The 24,137-nt window shown below is 49.6% G+C and overlaps 1 protein-coding gene and 2 pseudogenes across 1 annotated transcript in view; all 3 read left to right on the plus strand.

Moving 5' to 3' along the window:
- Positions 1 to 4,326: 4,326 nt before the first annotated feature.
- LOC134364441 (leucine-rich repeat-containing protein 37A-like) lies at positions 4,327 to 5,229 on the plus strand (annotated as a pseudogene).
- A 4,249-nt stretch (positions 5,230 to 9,478) lies between these two features.
- Positions 9,479 to 11,137, plus strand: LOC134364442 (leucine-rich repeat-containing protein 37A2-like; annotated as a pseudogene).
- Positions 11,138 to 23,784: 12,647 nt separating this feature from the next.
- Positions 23,785 to 24,137, plus strand: part of LOC134364652 (beta-2-glycoprotein 1) — an 89,599-nt gene continuing 89,246 nt past the window's right edge. The window contains exon 1 of the mRNA XM_063080656.1: positions 23,785 to 23,908. The gene's annotated coding sequence lies outside the window, so the exon portion shown is untranslated. The remainder of the gene's footprint in view (positions 23,909 to 24,137) is intronic.

The raw sequence follows: 24,137 nt of genomic DNA on the forward strand, positions 1-24,137 counted from the left end.
CTCTAGAAGTCAGCCCTGCCCTGTTCCTTTCATAAACCCTAGGAGGTGTCCCTCACTACCAACACACCAACCAGGAATCCCAGACTCCTCCAGAAAAGACCCCAGAGGAGCCTTACTCCGTGTATCTTGCCTTGCCCCTTAATCACCTGCTTGGACCAGTGTTGTACATTTCACCCCACTTCCTGTAGACCCTTTAAGGCCAGGGCAGAATTCCCTTAGAGGATGAGATCTTCTCTTTCAGGAATGCTCAGCCCTGGTCCACGGGGAAAGGAAGGCCCTGTGGGTGTAGGGAGTGCAGACCTAGCTGGACCTCCTCCACTCCGAGTGCTCCAGGGCCCCCATTGTGCCAAGGGCTCCCCCTGATGGGGATAGGAAAAGCCTACCAGAGGCCTGGGGGAGGGAGGGGAGGACCCTCGAGGAAACTAGTGGGAGTCAAGGGCTTGCAGACCACCCCGACATTCTCCCCGCCCCTCTACTCCCCTGGGGACCAGACACCGAGGAGTGGATTTGTGTGAACCTAAAGGGGGCTCTGGAATTCTATCTCCTCTTTTTCATTTTCCAAGCCTGTGCCACCTGTCTGGCTCATGTTGAATCGGTAGACTGTAGGTCCCCAGCCCTACGCTGAGGCTGCTCTGAATGAAGGAGAAGCCCAAATTGCAGCTTTGAGCGTCAGGCCAGCCAGGGGAGAAGAGGTGAGTCCCTGACTTTATCCAAAACAGAGCCTCCTCCCGTCTCCAAGCACCTGGTGCCCAGACACCACCAGCTCATCTCCAGGTCTCTTTCTCAAAACTTCTCTTCCTTTCCTCTCCCCTCCTACTGATCCAAAAGCTAAGTCTAAGTCTGCTTTGGAGAGAGGGTGGCAAGTAGGAGGCGAGGCGGGAGGGGGCAGTGTGGGTTGAGGAAGGGGTCTCCCAGCCTGGGCAACCCCAGCAGCACCCCCCACCCCCACCCCAAGAGCCCTTGCTTTGGCCCCTCTGGGTGCCTCCTTTGGAAAACTCCAAGGAAGCTGACAGGGTCGTGGAGGAGCTGGGGGTGGGGCAGTGAGGAGAGGACTGGGGGTGGGGGAGAGGTGGGGGAAGGGGAGCCCAGGCGGGGAGGCTTGGGAAGGCCGATGGCTGGGTTTAGGAGGTGAGGGCGAGCGTCCTTCTGCGCCTCATGGGGGATATGGAAAGAATTGCTAATTGCAACTAAGTGAGGCCTCTGTGTGGGGCAAGGGGCAGTGTCTTGGCTGTCAGGGGCCATGGCCTCTTTGAGTGACCGGGTAAGGCCAAGCCATCCCGCTCTTATCATGTAAAGCAGCTTTTTGTCTGGAGGAGCCAGGGCTGGGGCCAGGGGCTGGGGAAGGAGCCCAAGCCATTAGAAAGTTTCTTGTTCCCCAGAAAGGGAGAAGGGTGCCGAGGCCTCTGTGGAGTGAGAACGTCCCCCTCCTTCTCCACCCTCAAGCTTTTTGTGGGGGTGAATGGGGTGCTGCCCAGCAGGAAGGATGGGCCTGGGACCCCAGCACGCCCCTTGCCAGGCTGTGGGAAAAAACCCAGCACGAAGAAGGGGGCTGGCCCAGCTGAGTTGGGAGACAGGGCAGCACAGATCCAGGGATGCCCTGGAGGTGGAAATACCGATCGCTGGAGCCCCTTCTCCCCAGGAAATGTCCCCAGTGTCTATATGTACCTTATCTTGTCATCTGGGCTTGTTTCTGACTTTCTCACCCACTTAGCAAACCCTCCCTAACCTTTTGTACTGCCAGGAGGGGAGGAGGGTGGGGATGCCCGGGGATCTATGCCTGCTTCCTAACTGAGCCTAACCAAAGTGGGGAGAAGGAATCAAACCTTCCAAGAAATCCATGCTCTAAACATAGGGGCATATAAATAATGCTTCCGGACCCTGGAGCCACATAGCCTCTTAAGGACCTCATTATATGAGCTTCTGTAAACCTCAGCAAGTTACATAATCTATCGAGCCTTGGTTTTCCCATCTGTAAAATGGGGACAATACTATCCTCTTAAAATCCCTGTGAAGATAATAAAGAGATGCAAAGCACCCTGCAGGGCAGTCCCTGGTTTTCAATGTGTTCCTTCTCCTCCCTGGGAACACACATCAAAAGGATGGATACACATACACATACACTCGAGGGATAATGACACCTTGGCATACACTTTCCAGAGTGTATGTGTCGTCATCTCTTAACAATATGATGTATAATAAATGGAACAGATTTTTCTCCATATTTGACTGGTGACAAAACCAAGATTCCAGGAATGGAAGTCAGATCCCCTGACTTCTAACCCAGTGGTCATCCCACTCTGCAGTGTGGTCAGAGATCCCACCTCACAGACTACACACATGGAGCCCAGGGCCAGACTGAAACCAGCCCTGACTGTCACAGTCCAAGGTACCACCCAGGGTTCCTCAGTTGCACAGCTTGTCTCAGTGGCCACCTGGGCTCTTCTCCTAAGTGGATGCTTGTGTGGAAACTTTGGGACCCTGTGGGTCCCCTTCATTCTGTTCCACATTGGGGTCCCCTGAAAAGCAGAGAACCGACTAGAGGGTAGGAGGTGTTGTCCCCTCCCCTCCTGCCTGGGGAACTGTGGGGATGAAGTCTTCACTCTAGGAGGCTGCAGGGGGACATGAGTAAGATGGCTGGGTAGTTCGCTCTGTCCCTCCTCTCTTTTCCCTCTGGAAGTCCACTAGTTCATCCAGGCATGTCTCCTCCCTTTCCTTCCCCCCTGTTTTGGGGGCCCCATCCCTGTGTGTCTCCCTGGCTAGGCTCCCATTCTCCCAGCCCCTCAGCCAGGTGAAAGATACTGACCCCTGCCAGACACCCAGGGTCTCCTGGAACCAGAGGGCCTTTGGCCACGGGGCTCTGGCATTGGGCCAGTGCCTTTCTCACTGCCCGGCTCCTTCCCCACAGGCCCCTAATCCATCTCACCCAGCAGGAAGCCATTAAGCTGCCTTTTCAGTTGCCTTCCCCAGCCAGCTGTGGGCTCTGTGCCTTTCTATACAAGCTGGAGAGAGCGGCCCTGCAAAGAGGTCAGCAAGCCTAAAACAGCTTCCAGCTCCAGCAGCCTGTCCGCCCTGGGAATATTAATCTGGTGTTATTGGGAAAGAGGGAAGGGACACGAGTTAGAGGGATATACAAACTAGTAGAATAATCCAGCTACCTGGTAATGTAGACCAGGGTTAAGGCTTAATCTTGGCATTAAGATTGACATTTTCTTGGAAGCAGTATGGCTAAGGGGAAGAAGGTCTCTCAGGTTTCAGCTTGTTAGAGGAGGAGACAGGCTGTCAGAAGCACAGCAGCACTTCTGAATATCCCAAGAGGAGAGGCCCTGTGACTCCCTTGGATGCCCTGCAGCCCCCCACCCCAACTGGCTGCTGGAGGCCCAAGGCCACCTGGATCTGTGACCCAAATCCTGCCTCGCTAAGGATGTGAGGGGCTGTTCCAGCAGGAGGTAACTGTCACCTCTGCAGGGGACAGGGAGGCTTGAGCCCCGTGATTATGGGACAAGGCTCACCCTTGTGGGCCGGAGCCTAGTAAAGGTTGTCAGTGGCAGTGATGTCATAAATGAAGGGTGGGCCGGGGATGGGGCCACGGCTGCTCAGGGCGTGGTCATCGCAGGGGCTGCCATAAGGGTTCTGTTGTTGCTCAGCCAGGATTGGTCTGGGTCACTGTAGCTCAGAAATTCTATTTATTTATATGATGTCTCAGTTGCGCTTTTGGGCCCTCTGGCTTCTGACGTTTGCACCCTTATGGATGCTAGTTCAGGTGGCTCCCCTTCTGGAGTGGGCCAGGTGCCCTGTCCCACTGACCTCCATCCCCCCAGAGCTGACTGAGCCTTGGTCTTCGTGCTCCTCTGAACTGCCATCCGGATCACCCCATGCGTTTACACCCCTGGCAGCCCCAGGGAACTTTGATTACCTGGGATCCTCTGCGCCTTCCAGATGTTGGTCCGGTCTCAGGAAGTGGCCAAGAAGCTGATTCCATTGCTGGGCAGGGATTCAGCTCAAGAGCTGCCCCAGAGCCGGATCAGTTTGCTGTTCTGCATCAGGATCTGCGTGAGAAGCTAGCTCGGCCACAAAGGCTCCCAGACGTGGTTCCAGTGCAAGACTGGCAACAAGAATCAGGCCCTGGTTCTGCCTCTTGGACTGAAAAGTAAGATTCGAACCGTAGATAGTGAGAGTTCAAAAGCAACAAAGTTTGTTGTTTCACCCCTGAAGAGAGATCTAACTCTGCATCCGCGGCTTCCAAAGATTCTTGGAATTCCACACCCATTTGCACCCAAACCTAAGCATCAGAAACAAATCTTGCACAGTGATAATGGACTTTCAAGTATGGATATAGATTATCCTGAATTTCCTTTAGAATCCCAGAAGTACCCAGACGAGCGTCTAGAAACCCCCGAGCCCGCTGAAACTAATCAATTACAGCAAGAGGCCCTGTCTCAAAACCTAGAGCCCCCTGAAGAGATCCAATTCTCTCCACCACAGCAAGACCCAACTCAGCCTCCACAGCCCCCTGAGGAGGAAGAACCTTTTTCCACTCAACAGGAGGCCCTTGAGGAGGTTGAAACTTCTTTAACCCAGCAGGAGGCCCTAGCTCAGCCTCCACAGTACCCTGACAATGTAGAACTTTCTCCAAACGAGCAGGAGGCCTCAGCCCAGCCTCCAGGACCTCTTGTAGAGGTCAAATCTTCGCCCAGTGAGGAGGAGCAGCCAGCTCAGTCTTCTGAGTCTCCCGAGGAGAGTGAACCTTCTCAGGTTCAGCAAGAGACCCCAGCTCAAGCTCCAGAGTCCCCTATGGAGAGTAGAGCTCAAACTCCACCAGATTATGAGGTGATGGTTCAACCTTGAGGTCAGGACCAAGCTCATTATTATAACTTGCCCAATGTTACAATCAAACCTGCAGATGTGGTCATTACCATAACTGCACAGCCTATGATGGAGGGTGAAACTTCTCCTGCCCAGCAGGAGACCCCAGCCCAGCCTCCAGGGCCTGCTGTGGACGCCAAACCTTCTCCCAGTGAGCAGGAGCAGGCAGCTCAGACTTCTGAGTCTCCTGAGGAGAGGGAACCTTCTCAAACCCAGCAGGAGCAACCAGCTCAGTCTCCAGAGCATCATGAAGTGACAGTTTTACCTCCAGGTCACCAACAAACTCAGCATTTAAACTTGCCTGATACCACTATTAAACCTCCAGACTGTTGTGAGGCTGTCACTCGCTTTGGCTTCCAAATGTGAGGCTGTCACTTGGAAAAGAACCAGAACACCCAATTGAAATTTTAAAAGGGGGCCTTTATTAGCCGGCTGGCAACTGCTTCCCCAGGTATTGTGGTAAGAGAGCAGCCTTGAGCCTAAATTTAAGGAGTCTTGTAAAGGCAAAAAATACCCCATATAGTCACACAGGCAAAAAAATTATATAGTTACACACTTAAAGTTATCATATGGTCACACATTCCCTCCTGGCATGAGGAGGGAGGGGGTTTGGCAGGGCCTAATGCAAGCTGGTTACAGAAGCCAAGATAAGCAAGTTAATCACTCAGGGACAGCAAGGACTTCCCCGGGGTAGTTTCCTCCCTAGGTTGTCTGGTTACATCTGGATACAGCTCTTGGTCTTATCAGTCAGGGACAGCATAGGTGGGAAACTGCAAAGGCAGGCAGAAATTAAAATTTTTCCAAGTACAGGACAATTTCTAACTCCTACTTTCTATTAGGGGTCCTGGAGGTTTTCGAATAAAAACACTTTCAAACAGTAAAAATGTCATAAGCTAAACCAACCTACCTTGTCATATTCCCCACTGGCTTTATGTACAAGAGTCAAATCATAGACTCATTAGTACTTAATTTATCATAGTGGGCTCTTAATACCATTAGTTTTATTGATTGAATTCTCTTTCTAATATAGTTCATGAGGCAAGTAAGGACACATGGGCCTATAGTGATGAGAGAAGCAGGATCAAAATTAGTGGCCCAGCTAAGCCTGTGAGGGGGGTTGCTAACCAAGGGGACCATGAAAATAAATTTCGTACCAGTTGTGGCTTCTGTTTCTTTGTTCCTTTCTTATTTTTATTTTTTTAACTTTTTTCTAATCTGGGAGAGGCTGTCTCTTATTACCCCAGAGTGGTTAGTATAAAAACAGCAAGTTTCTCCTAGAGCTAAACATAATCCCCCTTGTTTAAAGAACAAAAGACCTAAGGTCTCTCCTATTTTGTAATACTACTTCAGCTAGGGAATCCAAGGAGCTTTCTAATCTGCTTACAGAGGCTTCCAATTCCCCTAAGTCTAGGTCAATTTGTTGGCTTAAAGCTTTGAAGTTTTGATCACTTGTTGAGGGCTGCAGTACTAATGGCAGCAGATCCTGCTATACCAAGGCTCACAAGCAGTGGAACTAAAACTGGGATGGTTCTTTTAGCTCCATTAGCAAGAAGGTGTTGTCTTCCTGCTTCTCCCTCATAATAGAAAATGTGGGGAATGATGTAGACTAATGCACAGAATTCAACTTTGTTAGGAGTGAGGAAGTACTGGGTAGAAATGCATGGGGTCTAGGGCTGAGCCCGTGGCGCACTCGGTAGCGTGCTGCGCTAGCAGCGCGGCGACGCTCCCACCGTGGGTTCAGATCCTATATAAGAATGACCGGTGCACTCCCTGGCTGAGCGCCGGTCACGGAAAAAAAAAAAAAAAAAATGCATGGGGTCAATCCTGTTAAGCAAGCAAACCAAGTGTGGGAGGGGGCAACAAGGTATTTAGATTCTTGTTGACTATGGATTGCATTAGTGATGTCTATTACATCTGTGTATGTTGTTTTATATGGGGAACTCTGGAGATTGTAGTTGCTTGTTTTAATACAAAGCCCTCGGTCTCTAATGCCACCGAGTGTGAATTTGGGCTTCCTTCTCCATGAGCAAAGCTTTTGGATGGTGATTGCAGATAGACTTAGAGCTCTTACAGTTCTGTTACTTTCCCCTAAAGAGCTGTTTACACCTAACCCAACATAATAAGGAGGTTCAGGATTTAAGCATAGCCAACAATTGGATGTTAAACTTGGGTTAGACTCATTAATAAACATAAAGACAGAGTCTAAAGTATTAAGGAGAGGATGTGTAAAAACATAGTTAGAGGTTCAGTTAAGGGACTTGGGGGTTTGAACCTGGGGAGTCGAATAAGGGGGTGAGGGTGGTGGTTGAGGGAGAACATCTTGGTTAGGGTATTTGGAGCATGGGGGAAGGGGTAGGAGATCCTGGTTAGGGCCAATAGGGATGCTCAGTTGTCTTTCTCATAGCAATTGAATAGTGAATTCTCCCCCAGGGTCTACTCAAGAAATATGTAGCCTTATGCCCCAGGTCCTACCAGCCTTCCATGTCTCATTCATATATGGATGCCAAAGTATGAGTTAGATTCATGGGGTTATACTGGTTAACAGAGCAGTCCCCTGAGGCGGCTTGTCATCTAGTCAGCTGTATCCAAGGGTCTGTGTGTGTCCAAGAGAATTCAGTTTCACAGTCCCAAATGGCACAGTAGTATTGTTTTTCCCCTCGGCAGGAGGGACTGGCTGCTGCTGGGCATGCATAAAATTGTATGCCCCTTAATCCCCGTTCATATTTTTGGTGGCCACATGAGTGGGGGGGTACTACTATTACTCCTCCCCCCATAGGTCCATTAGCCTGGATGCTAGTAGTCTGGGTTTTTAATTGGAGACTGCCTGACATTAATTCACAGAGATCAACTAGGAAGGTTGGGGCCTCTGGGGTAGTGACAGTCTTAATAATTTTTCCTGTACTAGTGGCATTTAACTCTCAGGTATAAGTTTTAGGTTGATGTGGGCTCCCCAATACAGACATTACATAATGAAAAACAATTAATACAATCAAGGAGATGAGTGAGTCTTATCTTCACTGGGTCTTCTGGTGTGTGTTGGGCCGTCCATTTTTCCTGGAATTGTTGCAGGTCCATCAGTCAGGTTTGGAGGCTCATTTGAGTTGGGTGTGATGTATCCAATGGCTCTTTCCTGCAACCTTTACAGCCATTGGGGTGGTCAGGATGATTGGGAAGGGTCCTTGCCACCTGGGCTCAAGGGTAGACGGGTGGTGGTACTTAACCCAGATGAGGTCCCCTGGCTGGTGTGGGTGTGGTGTCAGTTCTCTTGCCAGTGGGTGGGCTTCTCAAATCAAGGGGTGAATTTGGTTCAGTACCTGTTGAAGGGCTTGGGCAGACTGAAGTAAATTGTGAATTAGTGATTTCAGCAAGTTTAATCGTCCCTGAGATGGGGTAACAAGGGGGTTGGTCTTCCAAACATTATTTCATAAGGAGTGATTCCTTTGATATAGCGAGTACATCTAGCTCATAGAAGGACAAAGGGAAGGAGATTCACCCAGTTTTTGCCAGTCTCTAGTTTTAGTTTGGTAAGAGTTTCTTTTAAAGTTTTATTCATCTGTTCTACCTGTCCTGAACTCTGTAGCCTATAAATACAGTGTAATTTCCAATTTATCTTTAATGCTTTTGCTAATAATTGATAAACATGGGCTGTAAAAGCTGGACCATAGTCAGACCCCAAGGATATAGGCAGGCCAAATCTGGGGACCATCTCTTGTAATAACCTTTTAAGTGTTATCTGAGCAGTTTCAGTTTTAATAGGAAAAGCCTCTACCCAACCAGAAAAAGTGTCTACAAATACCAAGAGATAGCAGTACCCATATTGTCCAGGCTTTACTTCGGTGAAGTCAATTTCCCAATGTCCTCCAGGACTGGATCCTCGTGCTCTGGTTCCTGCAGGTACTTCAGACTTTTGTCCTGGATTTGGGAGCAGACCTCACAGTGTCTCATAAAGTCTTTTGTTAGTTTGTCCAAATTATGAATGTAATAACTTTCCCGCAATAATTCAGTTAATTTAGTAGCTCCGAGGTGTGTCCCTTGGTGAAGTTGTTCTATCAATAGTCTACCTAGAGCTTTGGGTAGGTAAATCCCTTGATCTGGTAAAACTTTCCATCCTGCATCATTATCTGAGGCGCCTACTGCCCTTGCACGAATGACCTCTTCCTCTGAGTAGTGTGGGACTGGTGGTAATTGAGGTGCCAGTATGACAACCAAGGACTTTGTTGGCCCCACTGGTTTTAGTGTGGCTTCTTTTGCTATTTGGTCAGCAAGGGCATTTCCTTGGGCTTCAATTTAGTCACCTTTCTGGTGTCCTCAGCAATGTATGACGGCCACCTTTTTAGGATACCAGATAGCTTCTAGGAGATCTAAGATCTCCTCTTTATTTTTTATGTCCTTTCCTCCTGATGTTATTAATCCTCTGTTTATAAAGGGCCCCGTGTATGTGGGCAGTAGCAAATGCATATCTACTGTCAGTGTATATGTTGACAGTCTTGTCTTTTCCTGTGTTAAGGCTATAAATTCAGCTTCTTGAGCAGAGGTCCCTTGGTTTAGAGCCTGTGCCCAAATGACCCATTCCAGGGTTACTACAGCTGCCCTGGCATACCTGATCCCATCGGCAATGAAGCTGCTTCCGTCTGTGAACATCATCTCATCAGGATCCTCCCAGGGCACATCTGTCAGGTCAGGTCAGAGTTCCTGGAGTGCCTATATAGTTTTTAGGCAGTCATGGAGGGGTTCCTCTGGGTCGTCATCTGGGAGGAGAGTTGCTGGATTCAGAGATGTAGCCTCAAGAAACTTTATTCGAGGTTGATCTAAAAGTAAGGCTTGATATTGAGTGATGCGGGCATTGGTGAGCCAATGCTTGGGAGCACTCTAAAAGAATTTGCACAGAGTGAGGTGCCACCAGGTTATATCTTGCCCTAGGGTCAGCTTGTCGGCTTCCTTCACTAGCAGGGTGGTTGCTGCTATGGGCATGGAGGCAAGTGGGCCATCCAGGTCTGCCATTAAAACCCCCTAAAGAGGCCAAACCTTCTCCAGTCCCCCAGGAGGCTGTGGCTCCACCTTCAGAGCCACCTAAGGAGGTAGAACCTTCTCCAGCTCAGCAGGTGGCCACATCTCAACCTGCAGGACTCCCTGAGAGGGTAGAACCATCTCCAGTGCATCACAAGTCTCTTCCTCAGCCTCTAGGTCCCCCAGAGAAAGCAGAACCCTCTCCAGTTCTGCAGGAGGTCCCAGCTCAGCCTGCAGAGCCCTCTGTGGTGGTGGAATCCTCCCCAACCCAGCAGGTGGCCTCAGCTCAGCTTCCAGAGCCATCTAAGGAAGTTGTAGTTCAACCTCCAATGCATTATGAGATGACAGTTCCAAAACCAAGTCAGGTTCAAGCTCAGAATCCAGCGCTGTCCAGTATCACAGTTAAACCTTTGGATATGCAGGTTACCATAACTCCAGAACCCACTGTGGAGGCTGAACATTCTACAACCCTAAAGAAGACTACAGCTCCTTCTGCAAAGTCCCTGAGGTAACATATCCATGTCCAGACCAGGCTTGGGCTCAGCATCCGAACCTGACTCCAGTCACAGCTCAACCTTTCAATCTGGCACTTACCATAACTCCAGAACCCACTACAGAGGCTGAACATTCTACAGCACTGAAGAAGACTACAGCTCCACATCCACACCAGGACCAGACTCAGCATCCAAAGTTGACTCAAATCACAGTTCAGCCTTTGGACCTGGAACTTACCATAACTACAGAACCTACTACAGATCTGAAACCTTCTCCCACCATGCAGAGGACCCCAACTCAGCCCCCAGAACAACCTAAGGAGGTTGCAACTCAACCTCCAGTGTATCAAGAGGTGACAGTTTCAAAACCAGGTCAGGATCAAGCTCGGCCACCAACGTCACCCAGTGTTGCAGTTTGGCTTTTAGACCTGGAGTTAACTGTAACTTCAGTATCTACTACAGAGGCAGAACATTCTACAGCTCTGAAGAAGACTACAGCTCCACATCCACAGCAGGTGCAGACTCAGCATCCGAACCTGACTCCAGTCGCAGTTCCCCCTTTGGATGTGGAACTTACTACAACTCAGCATCCATTGGAATCTTCTGAAAATTACACCCCAGAAAAGAATGCCAACAAGAGCATCAACCTATGTGAGCTCTGTGTCTGCAGAGACGAGACACTGTCCTGTACTGGTCTCAGCCCAGAGCAGAGGCTCCGCCGAGTGCCTGTGCTAGAGCCCAAGACCTACAACGGCACCTTCACCGTCATGTGAGAATCGCCTTTCCTCATTTGTTCCCTCCCTCCTGCTTGGCATGGCAGCCTTTTCCTTGAGGTCTTCTAGGCCTTTCTCATCTTCCTAATCCACTTTGACCGACTTTCTGATTTTACCTTTTACTTGTCAACTTTCCCTTATCCTCATTCTCCTTACTGTTGTGCCCCCTTTCCAGGCTTTCACTTGTGATTGCCCTGACTCTTTTTAAAAATTCTATTCTTCTTTATCTCCACAATAACATTTCTTAACCTCTGCTCTCCTCCCATTTTTGAGCCACACTCTTTACAGCAGGGTGTCTCTCCCCATCTCCTTAGTGATGAGACAACAAAGTGGTTAAGAGTAGATTCTGGAGCCAGACTGCCTGGGTTTGAACCAAGGTCTGTCATTTATTAGCTTTGTGAACTTGAGATAGTTAGTTCGGTGACTCAGTTTCCTCATCTATAAAATGGGGATTATGATAGTTACCATTTCATAGAATTGTCAGATTTACATGAGTCAATATATAATATCAGTGCCTAGTATACATATGAGCGGTAGCCATTAATATTATCATTATTCAGCACCTCAGTTATGTTGAGAACACATCTTTGTCCCTGGCTTTCTATATATAACAGCCATTTTGTACCCAATCCAGGGCGAAGTACTATGGGAGTCACAGAAGTATGACCTTGTCTCCAGAATGTGCACATGATAGGTGGGAAGAAAGGGACTAGGTATAAAAAGGGAGGTGACATATAAGTAAGTGCTAAATTAGATGCAGACAGTAGCTGTAATTCACCAGAATTTTTAACCACTGAGGTGTAGGGATCAGGGAAAGTTGCATGGGTAAGCTAAAACTTTACCTGGGGTCTAAAGAGTGGCTATAATTTGTTAAAAAGAGAAAAAATAGGGAGTACAGTCCAGGCAAAGCCATGGCTGCAGGAATGATCAAAATTTACATCAATTGGCTGCAAAGAATTGCGTAAGGAATCGATGATTGTGAAAAAACTTGAATATCAGCTATAGAGCTTTGAAAGTTACAGAAAGAGATATGGAGAGCCATTGAAGAAACATTTTTTAAAAGGATGACCGGTAAGGGGACCTTAACCCTTGGCTTGCTGCACCACACTCAGCCAGTGAGCTAACCGGCCATCCCTATATAGGATCCGAACCTGTGGCCTTGGTGTTTTCAGCACCGGACTCTCCTGAGTGAGCCACGGTGCCAACCCGGGTCATTGAAATTTTTAAGCAAAACAGATAAATGATTAAAACAGGAGGGTTAACTTAGAATACATATTTAGAGTGATCTAAAGGGAGAAGCATAATAGAGGGAGACTAAATAGAAAGCTGTAGCAAAATCTAGGAGTGGTGTGGAACGGGTCTGAATCACAGTGGTTGTGGTAAGAGTGCAAAGAAAATCCTGGGAGCAGTTCAAAGAAAGAACAGAAGGGATTTAGTAACTGACTAAAGAGTTGGGGGATGGGGTGTACAGGAAAGAGAAGAATCAAATATAACTTCAAAGTTTCTGTCCTTGAAAGTGAGGAGAATGATAGTGGTATAACAGGTGGAAACGTAACAGGTGGGAAGGAGAGCCAGTTTGAGGGAGATGAGTTCAGCTTTAGGCATCTTTTATTATCGGTGAGCATAAAGCAACCAGAAGGCTTCTGGCTGAGTGCAAGTGTCCACTAGGCACATGAGCAGACGGGTATTTCTTTTGACTTGTTTCTGCCCCTCTCCAGGGGAAATTGTGTATATAAAGTAAGTTGTTGCTGAGGGATGGGGACAGAGTTAAAGTTGAAGATTCAGTCATCCACAGAGTTGAAAGTGAATATAAGGAATCTCACAGCTTCCTTTAAACATGTGTCATTCGTCAAAAGTATATAGGATAAAATGTGAAAATCTGTAACCCCATACCTCTTATCACACCCCACCCCACCCCACACACACACCCTACTGATACAGGATGTGCTCAGTTTCCCTGGGCTCGGGTTTCAGGACGTGCCTCTGGGTTTCCAGCCACTTCCTGAGATCTCAGACCCCTCCTCTGAGCTCTCCCCTGGAGGAAAGCTACTGTTGCCAGTTAGACCTATTTTTAGCACCAACAGGGGGAAAATGAGACCACAGGGGACTGGCTTATGCAATCCAGTGGCTGGCTGTGCTCAGTTGGTAGCACAGAACATTCTGGTGCATATAACTGGGAACCACATCCTTAACTGAATATCCATTAGATAGAGAAACTATAAAAGCTGAATCCCAGCTGAAGGCTTGGTTGTTGCTGCTCACCTTCCTGGAGGCATCTGCATTTGGCTGAAGTGTGTATGTTTTACTTTGTATCTATCTTGCTTGCAGCAAGCAGCTGCTCATCCTCTGGAGCCATCCTGCACTTTGTACTGAATTTTAAGCATGTTTTTGTAGCTTTTGTATTAGACCTGATGTCTGTACTGAACTTAACTTTTGTATTAAACTTGGTGTGGGCTCTGCTCAGACTCTGGGCTGTGCCGCACTCTCTCCGTGGAACCTGTATTTCTTATGTTATATTAAACTTGTTCTGTCTACTGTGATTCTGCCCTTGAATTCTTTCCTGTGGCAGAGTCAAGAACCTGGTAAGAGGACTGGGCAGGTTGAGGCTGACTATGGGGCCCCCAGGCCCTACCTCCAATATCACTCCCTCCCATAAGATAACCCTGACATTTTGGTGTACGTCCTTCCTTCCAATCTCTTTCCTTCGCATTTTTTCCCCAATGAGTTGATGCTTTATTTCTTGCTCAGTGATTTGTGCTTTTTAATGTATGTCTAAGAGTTCTTTCCATGTCAGCACATTAGACCCTTTAATTTCTAATTGCCCTCACCCTTCCAGTACCTGGAAAGTTTCTGCAGAGAGCTCTTAGCCAAAGCTTTGGTGTTATTTGGCATGTGGATTCTTTATTCTTCTTTGCTGATAGTGATATATTTTTGCCCATTTTTCTGTTGACTTATTTATCATTTTCTCATTTTTAGGAGTCAGTTTAGACACATAGTGATTTTTGGAAAAAACACATTCAGAGTAATAAACTGGCATTATCTTTCAAAAGATTGGACAGATAGGAAGTTAAAATTCTGAAGAGATGCCTCATGGTTTGTGCCTGTGACCCCACATTATTTCTTTATTAATTGTGCAAACCGGGAAGCTGGTAGCTCTGGAAATTAGAAGCTAGTGTTTTCTGTATTCAAATATCCCAGAGGTTGCCATGACTCTTTTACTTTTTCTGTTCATTCTTTTCCTACCTATTCAAGGAAACATCTTCCATTAACAACAATGCATGGGAAGCATACCGCTGGACTGAGAAACTGAGAGTATATTCTCTCCAGATATGAATACAAACCCCAGCAGCTAGGAGGGAGACCTGGAACAGATTCTCCCTCACAGTCCGCAAAAGGAACCAGCTCTGTGGACACCTTGGTCTTCAGAACCATTGACAGGGGAAAGGGAAAAAAGAAGAACAGCACTTACCATCAACACACTGGTCCATAGACATGAGGACGAATACAGTTTTAAACTGAACCTGACACAGAAAACAGGTATTTGAATTCCGTTTGGTACCAAAGTCATCAGTGGAAAGAACTTCTCCATTGCTCTGTGTTGTTCTTACATTAAGTAATGTTCTGTGCACTTCACCCGTAAGAGCTGAAAATCCCCAGAAAACAGCAGCTTTTGGCTTGGAGGGAAGGCAAATCTTATGACACGCAGAAAACTCTTCACCCTTTTTTCCACCATCGTATCCACAATGTTTCTGGCACAAGCAGACTCTCAACAAAAATTAGCTGAATGAATATTTCCTTTTTGACTCCAGCCTATTTCTTTTTGTCCAAAATATCCTATACATTTATTCTATCTAAAAGTCTAATCTTCCATGCTTCCTCTCCAGAAGCATTTTAATAACATAATCTCTAATAACAAACAATATACTTGGCATATGCTATGTCTCTATTATACTCACACCTGACATTCTACTCGCTCTTCAAATCCCCAACATTCAGCCCAAACCAAACCCCTGAACTTTTCCTTCCTCCTCGACTGTCCCAGCCCTTGGGTTACATGTCTGTGGACTCAATTACCACCATTTTCTGATCTGAATCAGCTGGTTAATCACCTTCTTCTCAGGCACAGAAACTTTTCCTGGAGATTAAGCCCTCCACATCTCGCCCCTCCAAGCCTTCACTCACATTCCCACAGAGGCTCACGTAACAAGAAAAAAAACAGTATAGCAGAAAAGTCCGACTCTAGAAAAGTTCTCCCCTCACCTCAGGAGGCTTGCTTGTCTTTCATACGTTTACACCAAATACCAGTTTTTGGAAGAATATGAAAGAATACTGAAATAGTTTATGGGCTGGGAAATGGCAGTTTCACCCTTCCAATACGACCGGTGTCACCAGTGTCTGAAACTCACAAACGTAGCCTCCTCAAACTCTCCCTATCCCAGAGTTCAAGGATTACTTACTTGCTTCTCCATTTTTCTTTTCTTCTTTTTTTTTTTTTTGGTGGCTGGCCAGTACTGGGATCGAACCCCGGACCTTGGTGTTACTTGCCCCTCCATTTCTCCTCATCGTTTTCCACATAAAAGTCACCCATTGTTTCCCATCCAGCTTACACCTGGCTCCTGGAATGACTCCTCTAAATCCTCTGATGAGAATCATCAAAACATGTAAAAGGCCCATTCCTTTGATCCGTGGCGCTGTCAAGACGCCGGGACTTCAAACATGAACAGTGCACGACCCCCGCCCTCAAGGACTCACGCTTTTCCTTCAACTCTAAAAAAGCACGTCCTCCCTGGGCAACATCTATAAAACGTAGTGACAAAGTACCTCATAGCTCCGGAAAGAGAGCGAGGGTGGAAACAGACTTTGCCCTTACGTTTGATGCCTCGTAACCATAACAACCAATGGTTTAATTAACTATCAACCCACTGAAGGGCTAAGTTTTCCAAAAACCATCTTCAGAAGAGGAAAAGTCCCCTGCACCAACTCGCGTGTCAGCCGCGCGCTCTGGGCAGAGCGTGGCGCGGCGCAGCCGGCCGCTCCGTCCCCTCTCCCGGTCCCATCTGAGCGCTCCCCAGCCGGCAGCTACAGCCGCCACCGTCACGCCCGCGCTCCCCACAGGGCACCTGGCCTTAGGCCTCAGCCCAATGTCACTTGTTCACCTTCCGATCCCCCGGATTTCGGCACGCCGCTGCCTCCCCTCTCGAGCACACTAACCATCCCACGGCCACCCGCGTTTTCCACGAGTTGAAGGAAAACAACGGAGGCGCAGACGACCTCTGACAGGTTCACGGAAAAGTAACTGCGGTTCCCGACTTCCAGTCATTTCGGAGGGGCGGCAGGAGCCCGGGGCCCCATTCCTAAACCGCGAGCCGTTTTCCTTCAGTTTGCTGTGGATGGTTCCTCCCCGCTGGGGCGAGCCCGGAGCGGTGACAGCAGGGTGGGCGGCCAACCCTGCGCCCCGCCGCGCCACCCGCCGCCGGACCCGGCCAGTACCCCGGGCCAGAAGGTCGGGCCATCTCCGCCGAAGCTTTCTCCACCGCTCCCGCCCGGCCCCCGGCGCGCTCATCTCGGATCCGCTGGCTGATTCATCCTACTACGCTGGCGCCTGTGCTTCGCGGCCGCTGCTTCTCCGGCTTCAGCTAAGGCTCCGGCCGCCTTCCACCCGCCCCACCCCACCCACGGACCCGCCCCGCCCCACCCCGCCCCACCCCACCAACGGACCCACCCACGGACCCACCCCGCACCCGCCGCCACCAACCAGAGGACGGTGGGGGAGGAGCAAGCCGCGCGCCAGGCCCGACCAATCCAGCCCCTACTGAGTGCCTTGGAGCGGCCGCGGAAATAGGCGGTCGACTCGTCAGGCCTGTTAAAGGGGCCGCAATCCACGGGGCCGGAAAAAGGCGGAGGGAGGAGGTTACCTGGAAGAGTCCCGCGTGGGAGGAGAAAGAGCGTCTCTCTCCCAACTGGGCTGCAGCGCTTTTCTCAGCTCTTTGCACTTCTTAATTTCCTTTTCCTCATACTGGCCAGCCACCAGCCCCCCCACCAAAAGAATTAATTTCCTTTTCCTGCAGCCTAGCAACAAGTGCCCCGACAGATGGGGAAACTGAGGCTCCAAAAACCTGGGCAAATTCATTCGAATCTGGGTTTTAGAGCGCCGTCAGGCACATCTCTCTCTGTCCAATTCCAGAAATTGGCTTAAAAAGGGCAAATTCCTAGCCTCCCGCACCTGACCACGACATCCAATCTAGAACTGACTCTATTGCTCGTTGTTAGAGCTTAGAACTCATCTAGTATAAACTACTCATTTTTGAGAGGCAGTGTCTGAGGCCAGGAGAGGTTAAGTGACTTCTAGAGGTAAATTCTCACTTAGAATTAGCTTTCTGGGGCGGTAATGTCCATTTTACATTTATCATTTGTTAACCTGAGGTGGGAGTAGAAGGACCAGCACACCACACTGGCACATCAGAAGAGTGCCCTCTGCTTATCCATATTGCCTATCAGTGTGCCGCCTACATCAGTGGCTCCCAAACTTCAGCATCAGATCATCCTGCACGATTTTAACATACAGATCCCTAAGTTACACCCCAGCACCTCCATTCACGATGTCTGGGATGGTCTGGGGAAAATACCCATTCCTTTTCAACACCCCTCCCTCCATGTGACGCTGATGCCACTGGTAGAAGGGCCACACTCGGGCACATATTTCGAGGCTATTACAGTCATGAAATTGAAATTCAACGGCCAAAAATAAAGGTAAACTTCTTTTTATCTTCAAAATTAGTAATATAGTTGGGAGATTTACTAGTAAAGCTAGAGGTCACCTGCTAAGAAACTCGGAACCTTTCCCTGAATGGGTCATGGCAAGAACTGAATTTAGAAGGGCACTGGACCCAAATGTAGCAACAGCTGGCAGCTTGAAATCCTAGAGGAGGGGAGGGCAAGGTTGAGGCCTAGAGCCCAGGGAAGCCAGTCTTGTTCTCTGACTAGTGAGACAATGCATAAATACCTTAATGGCAAACACACCCTTGCCCATATTGTCATCACCTGGCTCATAACCCCGGGAGCATGCCCTGCCTCTCTGGTGCCACGTTCTGATGCCATCAAGCCCTGCCCACCCTCATGGCCACATTCCTCTCCTCCCTGTGTCCAAGACACCCTTCTGACCCAAAAGTCACTGTCCTGGAAGTTGGAGGTCAGCCTCCTTCCACTTCAACAACCTGTCTAGACCTACTTCCAGAAGGGAACTGCATTTATGGAACATCTTTGTGCCTGGCACTGTGACGGCCTTTAAAGCTAGGGCTAGGTCTCACAGACCCCTCGAGCCCGTTGTCCAGACTGGGTCACAAACCCTCCACATGCAGGCCTACGAGCTAGGTAATAGGAAAAAGTCCTGGGAATGCGACAAGGTAGATTGATTTAGCTTATGCCATTTTTACTGTTTGAAAAATGTTTTTGTTTGAAAACCCCTTCAGCACCTCTAATAGAAGTTAAAAATTAAAAATTATCCTGTACTTAGAAAAATTTTGAATTCTGCCTGCCTTTGCTGTTTCCTGCTTATGCTGCTCCTGGCTGATAAAATCAAGAGCTGTATCCAGATGTGTCCAGACAGCGTAAGGAGGAAACTCGCCTAGGGAAGTTCTTGCTGTCCCTTAGTGATTAACTGGCTTATCTCAGCTTCTGTAACCAGCTTGCATTAGGCCTCACCAAACCCTCTCCATCCTCACACCAGGAGGGAATGTGTATGACTATATGATAACTTTGTGTGATTTTATGATTTTTTTTGCCTGTGTGACTATGTGCCTTTAAAAGACCCCTTAAACTTAGACTCGGGGCTGTTCTCTTACCAGAATATCTGGAGAAACAGTCACCGGCCGGCTAATCAAGACCCCCTTTTAAAATTCTCAATTGGGTGTTCTGGTTCCTTTTCCCAGTGACAGCCTCACAACAGGCGCCGTGGGTGAAGAAATAATAGGCTTTATTCAGAGCTGGGAGCAGCTGCCCTAGTGGCTTCCCAGAGCGTCTGTAGAAACTCCACGTATCAGAACCGTTAGTCCTTTTTACTTAAGTCCACAATCCAAAACACCTTCAAGAATGCAGAATCCAATCCCAAGATGTGAGGAGCGGCATTACCATAGCCCCACTGTCTGCAATTTCCCTACCCAAGGTGCTGGACTGGGCGGAACTGCACATGCGCAGCCACATTAGACAATAACAAGGAACACCTGGGTGCACACGCGCATATTTACACCAGATGTTCGGCTAGATTCTGAACATCTGAGGGGGCCCTGATCATTTTTTTCTATATTTTCCCCACATGGCCACTCTACATCTGTCCCCTCCCAAGACGGAGGCTGCTATCCTCATTGTACAGATGAAGAAATTGAGGCTCAGTGAGGTTATGTAAGTGGCCTAGGACACACACAAGTGGTTGAGCCAGGATTTCGCCCTAGAATTGTCTGCTTCCAGAACTTCCCACCCTGATGTGGTGGTGGGCAGAGTAAAACCAGGAGGCAGGGTGAAGTGTGAATGTTGGGCCAGGGGTGGGTTGGGGAGAAGGGCAAGGAGGCTGCTTCTGAGAGAGGTTTTGCCCTCTAAACAGCCAATCTGACGTGAGTGCAGGGCAGATTGGTGTGTGGCTGTGGTGGTGGTGGAGGGGGCTTCAGGCTGTCTTGAGGTTGTGAGAGGAGCAGGACCAGGACACTTGGTCTTCCAGGGATGCCTTGGTTTGGTTCTGGAAAGGATGGAAAGCCACCTGCCTGGATTCCCTGCTGAGGCTGGGACTGGGGAGGGAGACACAGCATTTTCTTTAGAACAGTGGCTTCCAAAGCGGGAGTGCACCTAGGGGTGCCCAAGATAATCCTTTGGGGTATGGAAGAAAATATTGGAACTTCTATTTATAGTTTAAGATTGATCTTTAAAATTTTTCTTTTGTGTGTGTGAATAGTTTCTAATATGCACAATAGTTCAATAGCACAGATATAATAATTTGTAAGCAAATATCTATGTAATATCGCTATCTGTATCATCTAGTTATCAGTCTGTCTATATTGTTATGGAGGGCTCCAATTTTTTTATTTTTATTTTTCTGAGAGGTATAGCCAGTAGAAAAGGTTTCCAGAGCAAGGCTCTGGCGAGTTGCAGGGGTGGAGGAGACGCTGGGAGGGTTCGTGTAGGAAGATAGACTCGGGACAGCTGTTGGCGGCCCCTGCTGGCTATTATTGGCAGTGCAACATCACTCAGCGCACGGCCAGAACTGCTGAAAATTCACACCACCAGCTCTCTTACTTTTCTCTGTGCCTTGACTCCCAAAGCTCTGGGCTGAACATCCACCAGAGGAAAACCTTGATTCTAGGGGAAGCAGAAACACTGCCTGCATCCTTGTGACCTCTGGGGCTAAGGCACGGAGAAAGACAGAACTAATTACAGACCTCAGAGGGGGCAGACCCATCCTCCCTGGGGTGGGGCTTGGGGGAGGAACGCCATACCTGCGGTGGACCCCTCAAACCTGCTTCCTTTTCCATTTTCCAACTCCATTTCCCACCAGCAGCACCCCTATTCCTTTGAGGCCCAGCTTAGAACGCTTACTGCACCTCTGTTGTGATATCCAACTGTACCACCAGAAAACAGAAACCAAAAACAACTGTATCACCAGAAAGTGCATTTTCTGTCTATGTGATACACCCCTCCCTGACATCCACCCCAGACTGTGAGCGCCAGGAGGTCAGGGCCCTTATCTATTTCAGTATCACAGAAATTGGTGCCTTGTCTGGAATCAAGAAATATTTCTCCCCGATTTGTAACCTCACAGGGCTGTTGTGAGAATCAAACAATTTATCAATTGTAAGGTCCTGAACAGATGTGAGGGGCTGGCAATCAGCAAGGCCCTTATTCAAGACATACTTGTTGACTGAATAATGGGGGGAGGTGGCCTGTAAGAATAATGAGTTGAGCTCCACCTCCCCAGGTGGGCTAGAAACTGGGCTCCCACTCTGTCCTGGGGATCTTGAATAGTAGGTTTGCTGCAGGTTGCTATGGGGTAATAGTTGCCTGATTGAGAAGTACAGTAGTCCCTTGGTATCTGTGGGGGATTGGTTCTAGGACCCTTACAGATCCCAAAATCCAAGGATGCTCAAGTCCCTAATATAAAATGGTGTAGTATTTGCATATAACCTATGTTAATTATCTTGTATACTTTAAATCATCTTTACTTATAATACCTAATACAATGTAAATAGTTGTTATACTGGATTGTTTAGGGACAGGAAAAAACAGACATAATTTTTTTCTAATATTTTTCATTAGCAGTTGGTTGAACTGATGCAGAACCCATGAATATGGAAGGCCAACAGTAATTAATGTTCTGGAGGGATTCAAGATCTTTCCCCTTCCCAACCAAATGCAAATCGCTCAGTGATTTCCTGCCCAAAGGTAGACAGGTGAGCGTGTAATGGGAAGGGATCCTCTTTTCCTCTTTGAGTTAAATTAGGAGGGTCTACTGGCTCAGAAGGCAGAAGAGAGGAAGGTTGGAAGCAATGCTCTAGGAGCCTCTTTGGTCAGAGACCGAAGCCTGCAATTCCAGTCATTGCCGTCAGGGATCGCCAACTAACTATCTTCTCTCTAGGTAAATGTGGAGGGCACATAAACAAGTGGCTTTCAGCGGTGTGACTTGCCTCTGTGGCTTTTCCCTACACCAATACCCAAACATATACCTGGGAACGTCAGGGGCAAGCTGAGTCTCCTGGGACTCGAGGACCAGTCCCCTGCACCCAAGATGAATTCCCAAGTTAAACCCATTTCTGAGATTTCCAAGCACGTTTCCAGGATGCAGATTAGAAATGTCTAATCTTAGGAGTCCAGTTAGCAAGGAAGAGGGATAACCCCCGCATACTGCAGAGGGCAACTGCAGGATGTGGAGAGACACTGAGGTTGGAGAAGTGCTGCGGCTGGCCCCGAGTGATCGGAGCACTGGACGAAGGCTGGTCTCCAGGCACAGGGCCTCCAGTATCTTCTACTGGCAGGTCTGGGGTGGAGCCGGAGGATGGGTGAAGGTGGGCTAGTGGGTTGAACCCTTTATTTACTTCTCCAGATGGGATTCCGAGGAAGGTAGCAAGTTACTTCTTCCATTCTGTAGACAGGGGCACGCACCAGCTCTCCCGCCAACGCCTGAAATAGGGTCACGAAGAACCCCTTCGCAAAGACATACCCCCCTTTTGCAAAATTTTCTTGAAAGTCCGGAATGCAGGTATCCACCATTTGAGTCTTTAAAGCTGTCCTTGCGGGCGGCCAGTTAGCTCAGTTGGTTAGAGCACGGTGTTATTACCAAGGTCAGCCGGAAAGAAAAGGGAAACAGAAAGGGAAAGGAAAAAGGAAAGAAAGAAAGAGAGAGAGAGAGAGAAAGCAGCAAGTTGCCCCGAGCCCGACGCCCTATGGGGATTGGTGTCCAGCTCCTTGGTGGTCTCTCCGAAGCTGTCCGGTTCCCTGTCCCTGAGGAAAGGCGAGGCACGCCTGCAACTGGAACTCGGGGCTAAGCCGGGAAGAGGGGCGGAGCAGTCGAGCGGGTCCCACTGGCCGCTGTCTTTCATCATCGTCCTTTGGGTGCCGAGGGACACCAGTGGGTACCAGTCCCAGTCCGTGCTTCCCCGAGTGGGAAGCGGACGGCCAGGGGTGGGGGTGGGGACGCGGGGAGGTCCTGGGCTGGGTGGTGGCTCCTCACCAGCGCCTCCCCGCCCACCCACCGGCTGCCGAGGAAGACCACTGTGCTCAGCGTTGTCGCGCGGCGTGACAGGAATGTGTCGCGCGCGTGTCCTGCTGCATGAATGTGCCTTCACCTTTCCCTTCCGCAGTTCCAAGATGCCTGACTTGCCTCCTGGGCATCACCTCCTTGCCCAAGGGGGAAGAGCTAATGGGAGATGAGGGAGGTGCGGAGCTGCTGCTGAGATGTGGGGTCAGAAGGGCTTGGGCACCCTTCCCTACCCACAATGGTGCCACTCCTCCCCACCCCCACCCCGTATGGCTGGCTGGCTGGCAGGTAGTGGGGAGATATTTGGGGCTTGAGGTATTTGCCTCATGCCCCAGTGGTGCCATTACCTCCTGCTGGAGGACTGAGAGTTGTTTTGGGGGCTTCCTTTGACTAAGAAAATCTTAGTAAAGGAAATAGGGCCTGGAGAGGGGACAGAGGACAGAGGTCGGAGGGTATGGGGAGATGGTGGCATGGGGTGTATTAGAGCAGGGACTTCCAGAAAAGAGGAGGGCAGGAACAGGTGGGGCCAAGACCCCTCCCCGCCTGGGTTTCCTGCGGCTGGCTGCGAGAGGAGGGTCTCTGGGCACTGCGCCAGCCCTCAAGGGGCGTCACGCTTACCGCCCCCCACCCCGTCTCTTAGCCGCCCCCTCCCCACCCCACTGGTACTAAAACGCTGGGGATCTGGGGATCGGGCCGTCCGTAGGATGAGGACTCTCTCTTTCCCACCGCCCTCCTCCCACCCCTGTCAGCCCCCTCCCCACCCGGCAGCGCCCGTCGGGGCTTTGGCCAATCAGCAAGGCGGCCAGGCCGGCTGGGCCTTGCTATTGGCTGGTCCTGGTCCTGCAGTGGCGCCCCCGAGTCCTGCCTTCTCCAGTGCTGCCCCCTCTGGCTGGGAGGGCGCCCGGTGGGGGCGGCGGAGGCTGCTCCGGAAGCCCCGGGGCTGGGGGTCGCCATGGCGGGCAGCCCAGGCAGCGGGGCCTCCTTGAAGGGTGTATCCCTGGGCTCCTCGGAGGAAGCAGAGCTCCAGAGGAAAGGTAGGCAAGGGCGGGCCGAGGAGGCTGAGGGGAAAGCTGGCCCCTTAACCGCCCCTCCCCCGGCGGGCTTTGGGGCATCGAGAGGGTGCCCTAGGAGCGGGGTCCCGGGAGCCCGAAGGGTCCGTGGGCCCGGCCCGGCTGGAGAGCTGGCCTGGGCTGAGGGCACCAACTCCCCTGGCTTAGTCCTCCCCCCATAACTGGCAGACTGGGGATGTCTGGGGAGGGTGGA

Source organism: Cynocephalus volans, chromosome 16, assembly GCF_027409185.1.
Source record: "Cynocephalus volans isolate mCynVol1 chromosome 16, mCynVol1.pri, whole genome shotgun sequence".
NCBI lineage: Eukaryota > Metazoa > Chordata > Mammalia > Dermoptera > Cynocephalidae > Cynocephalus > Cynocephalus volans.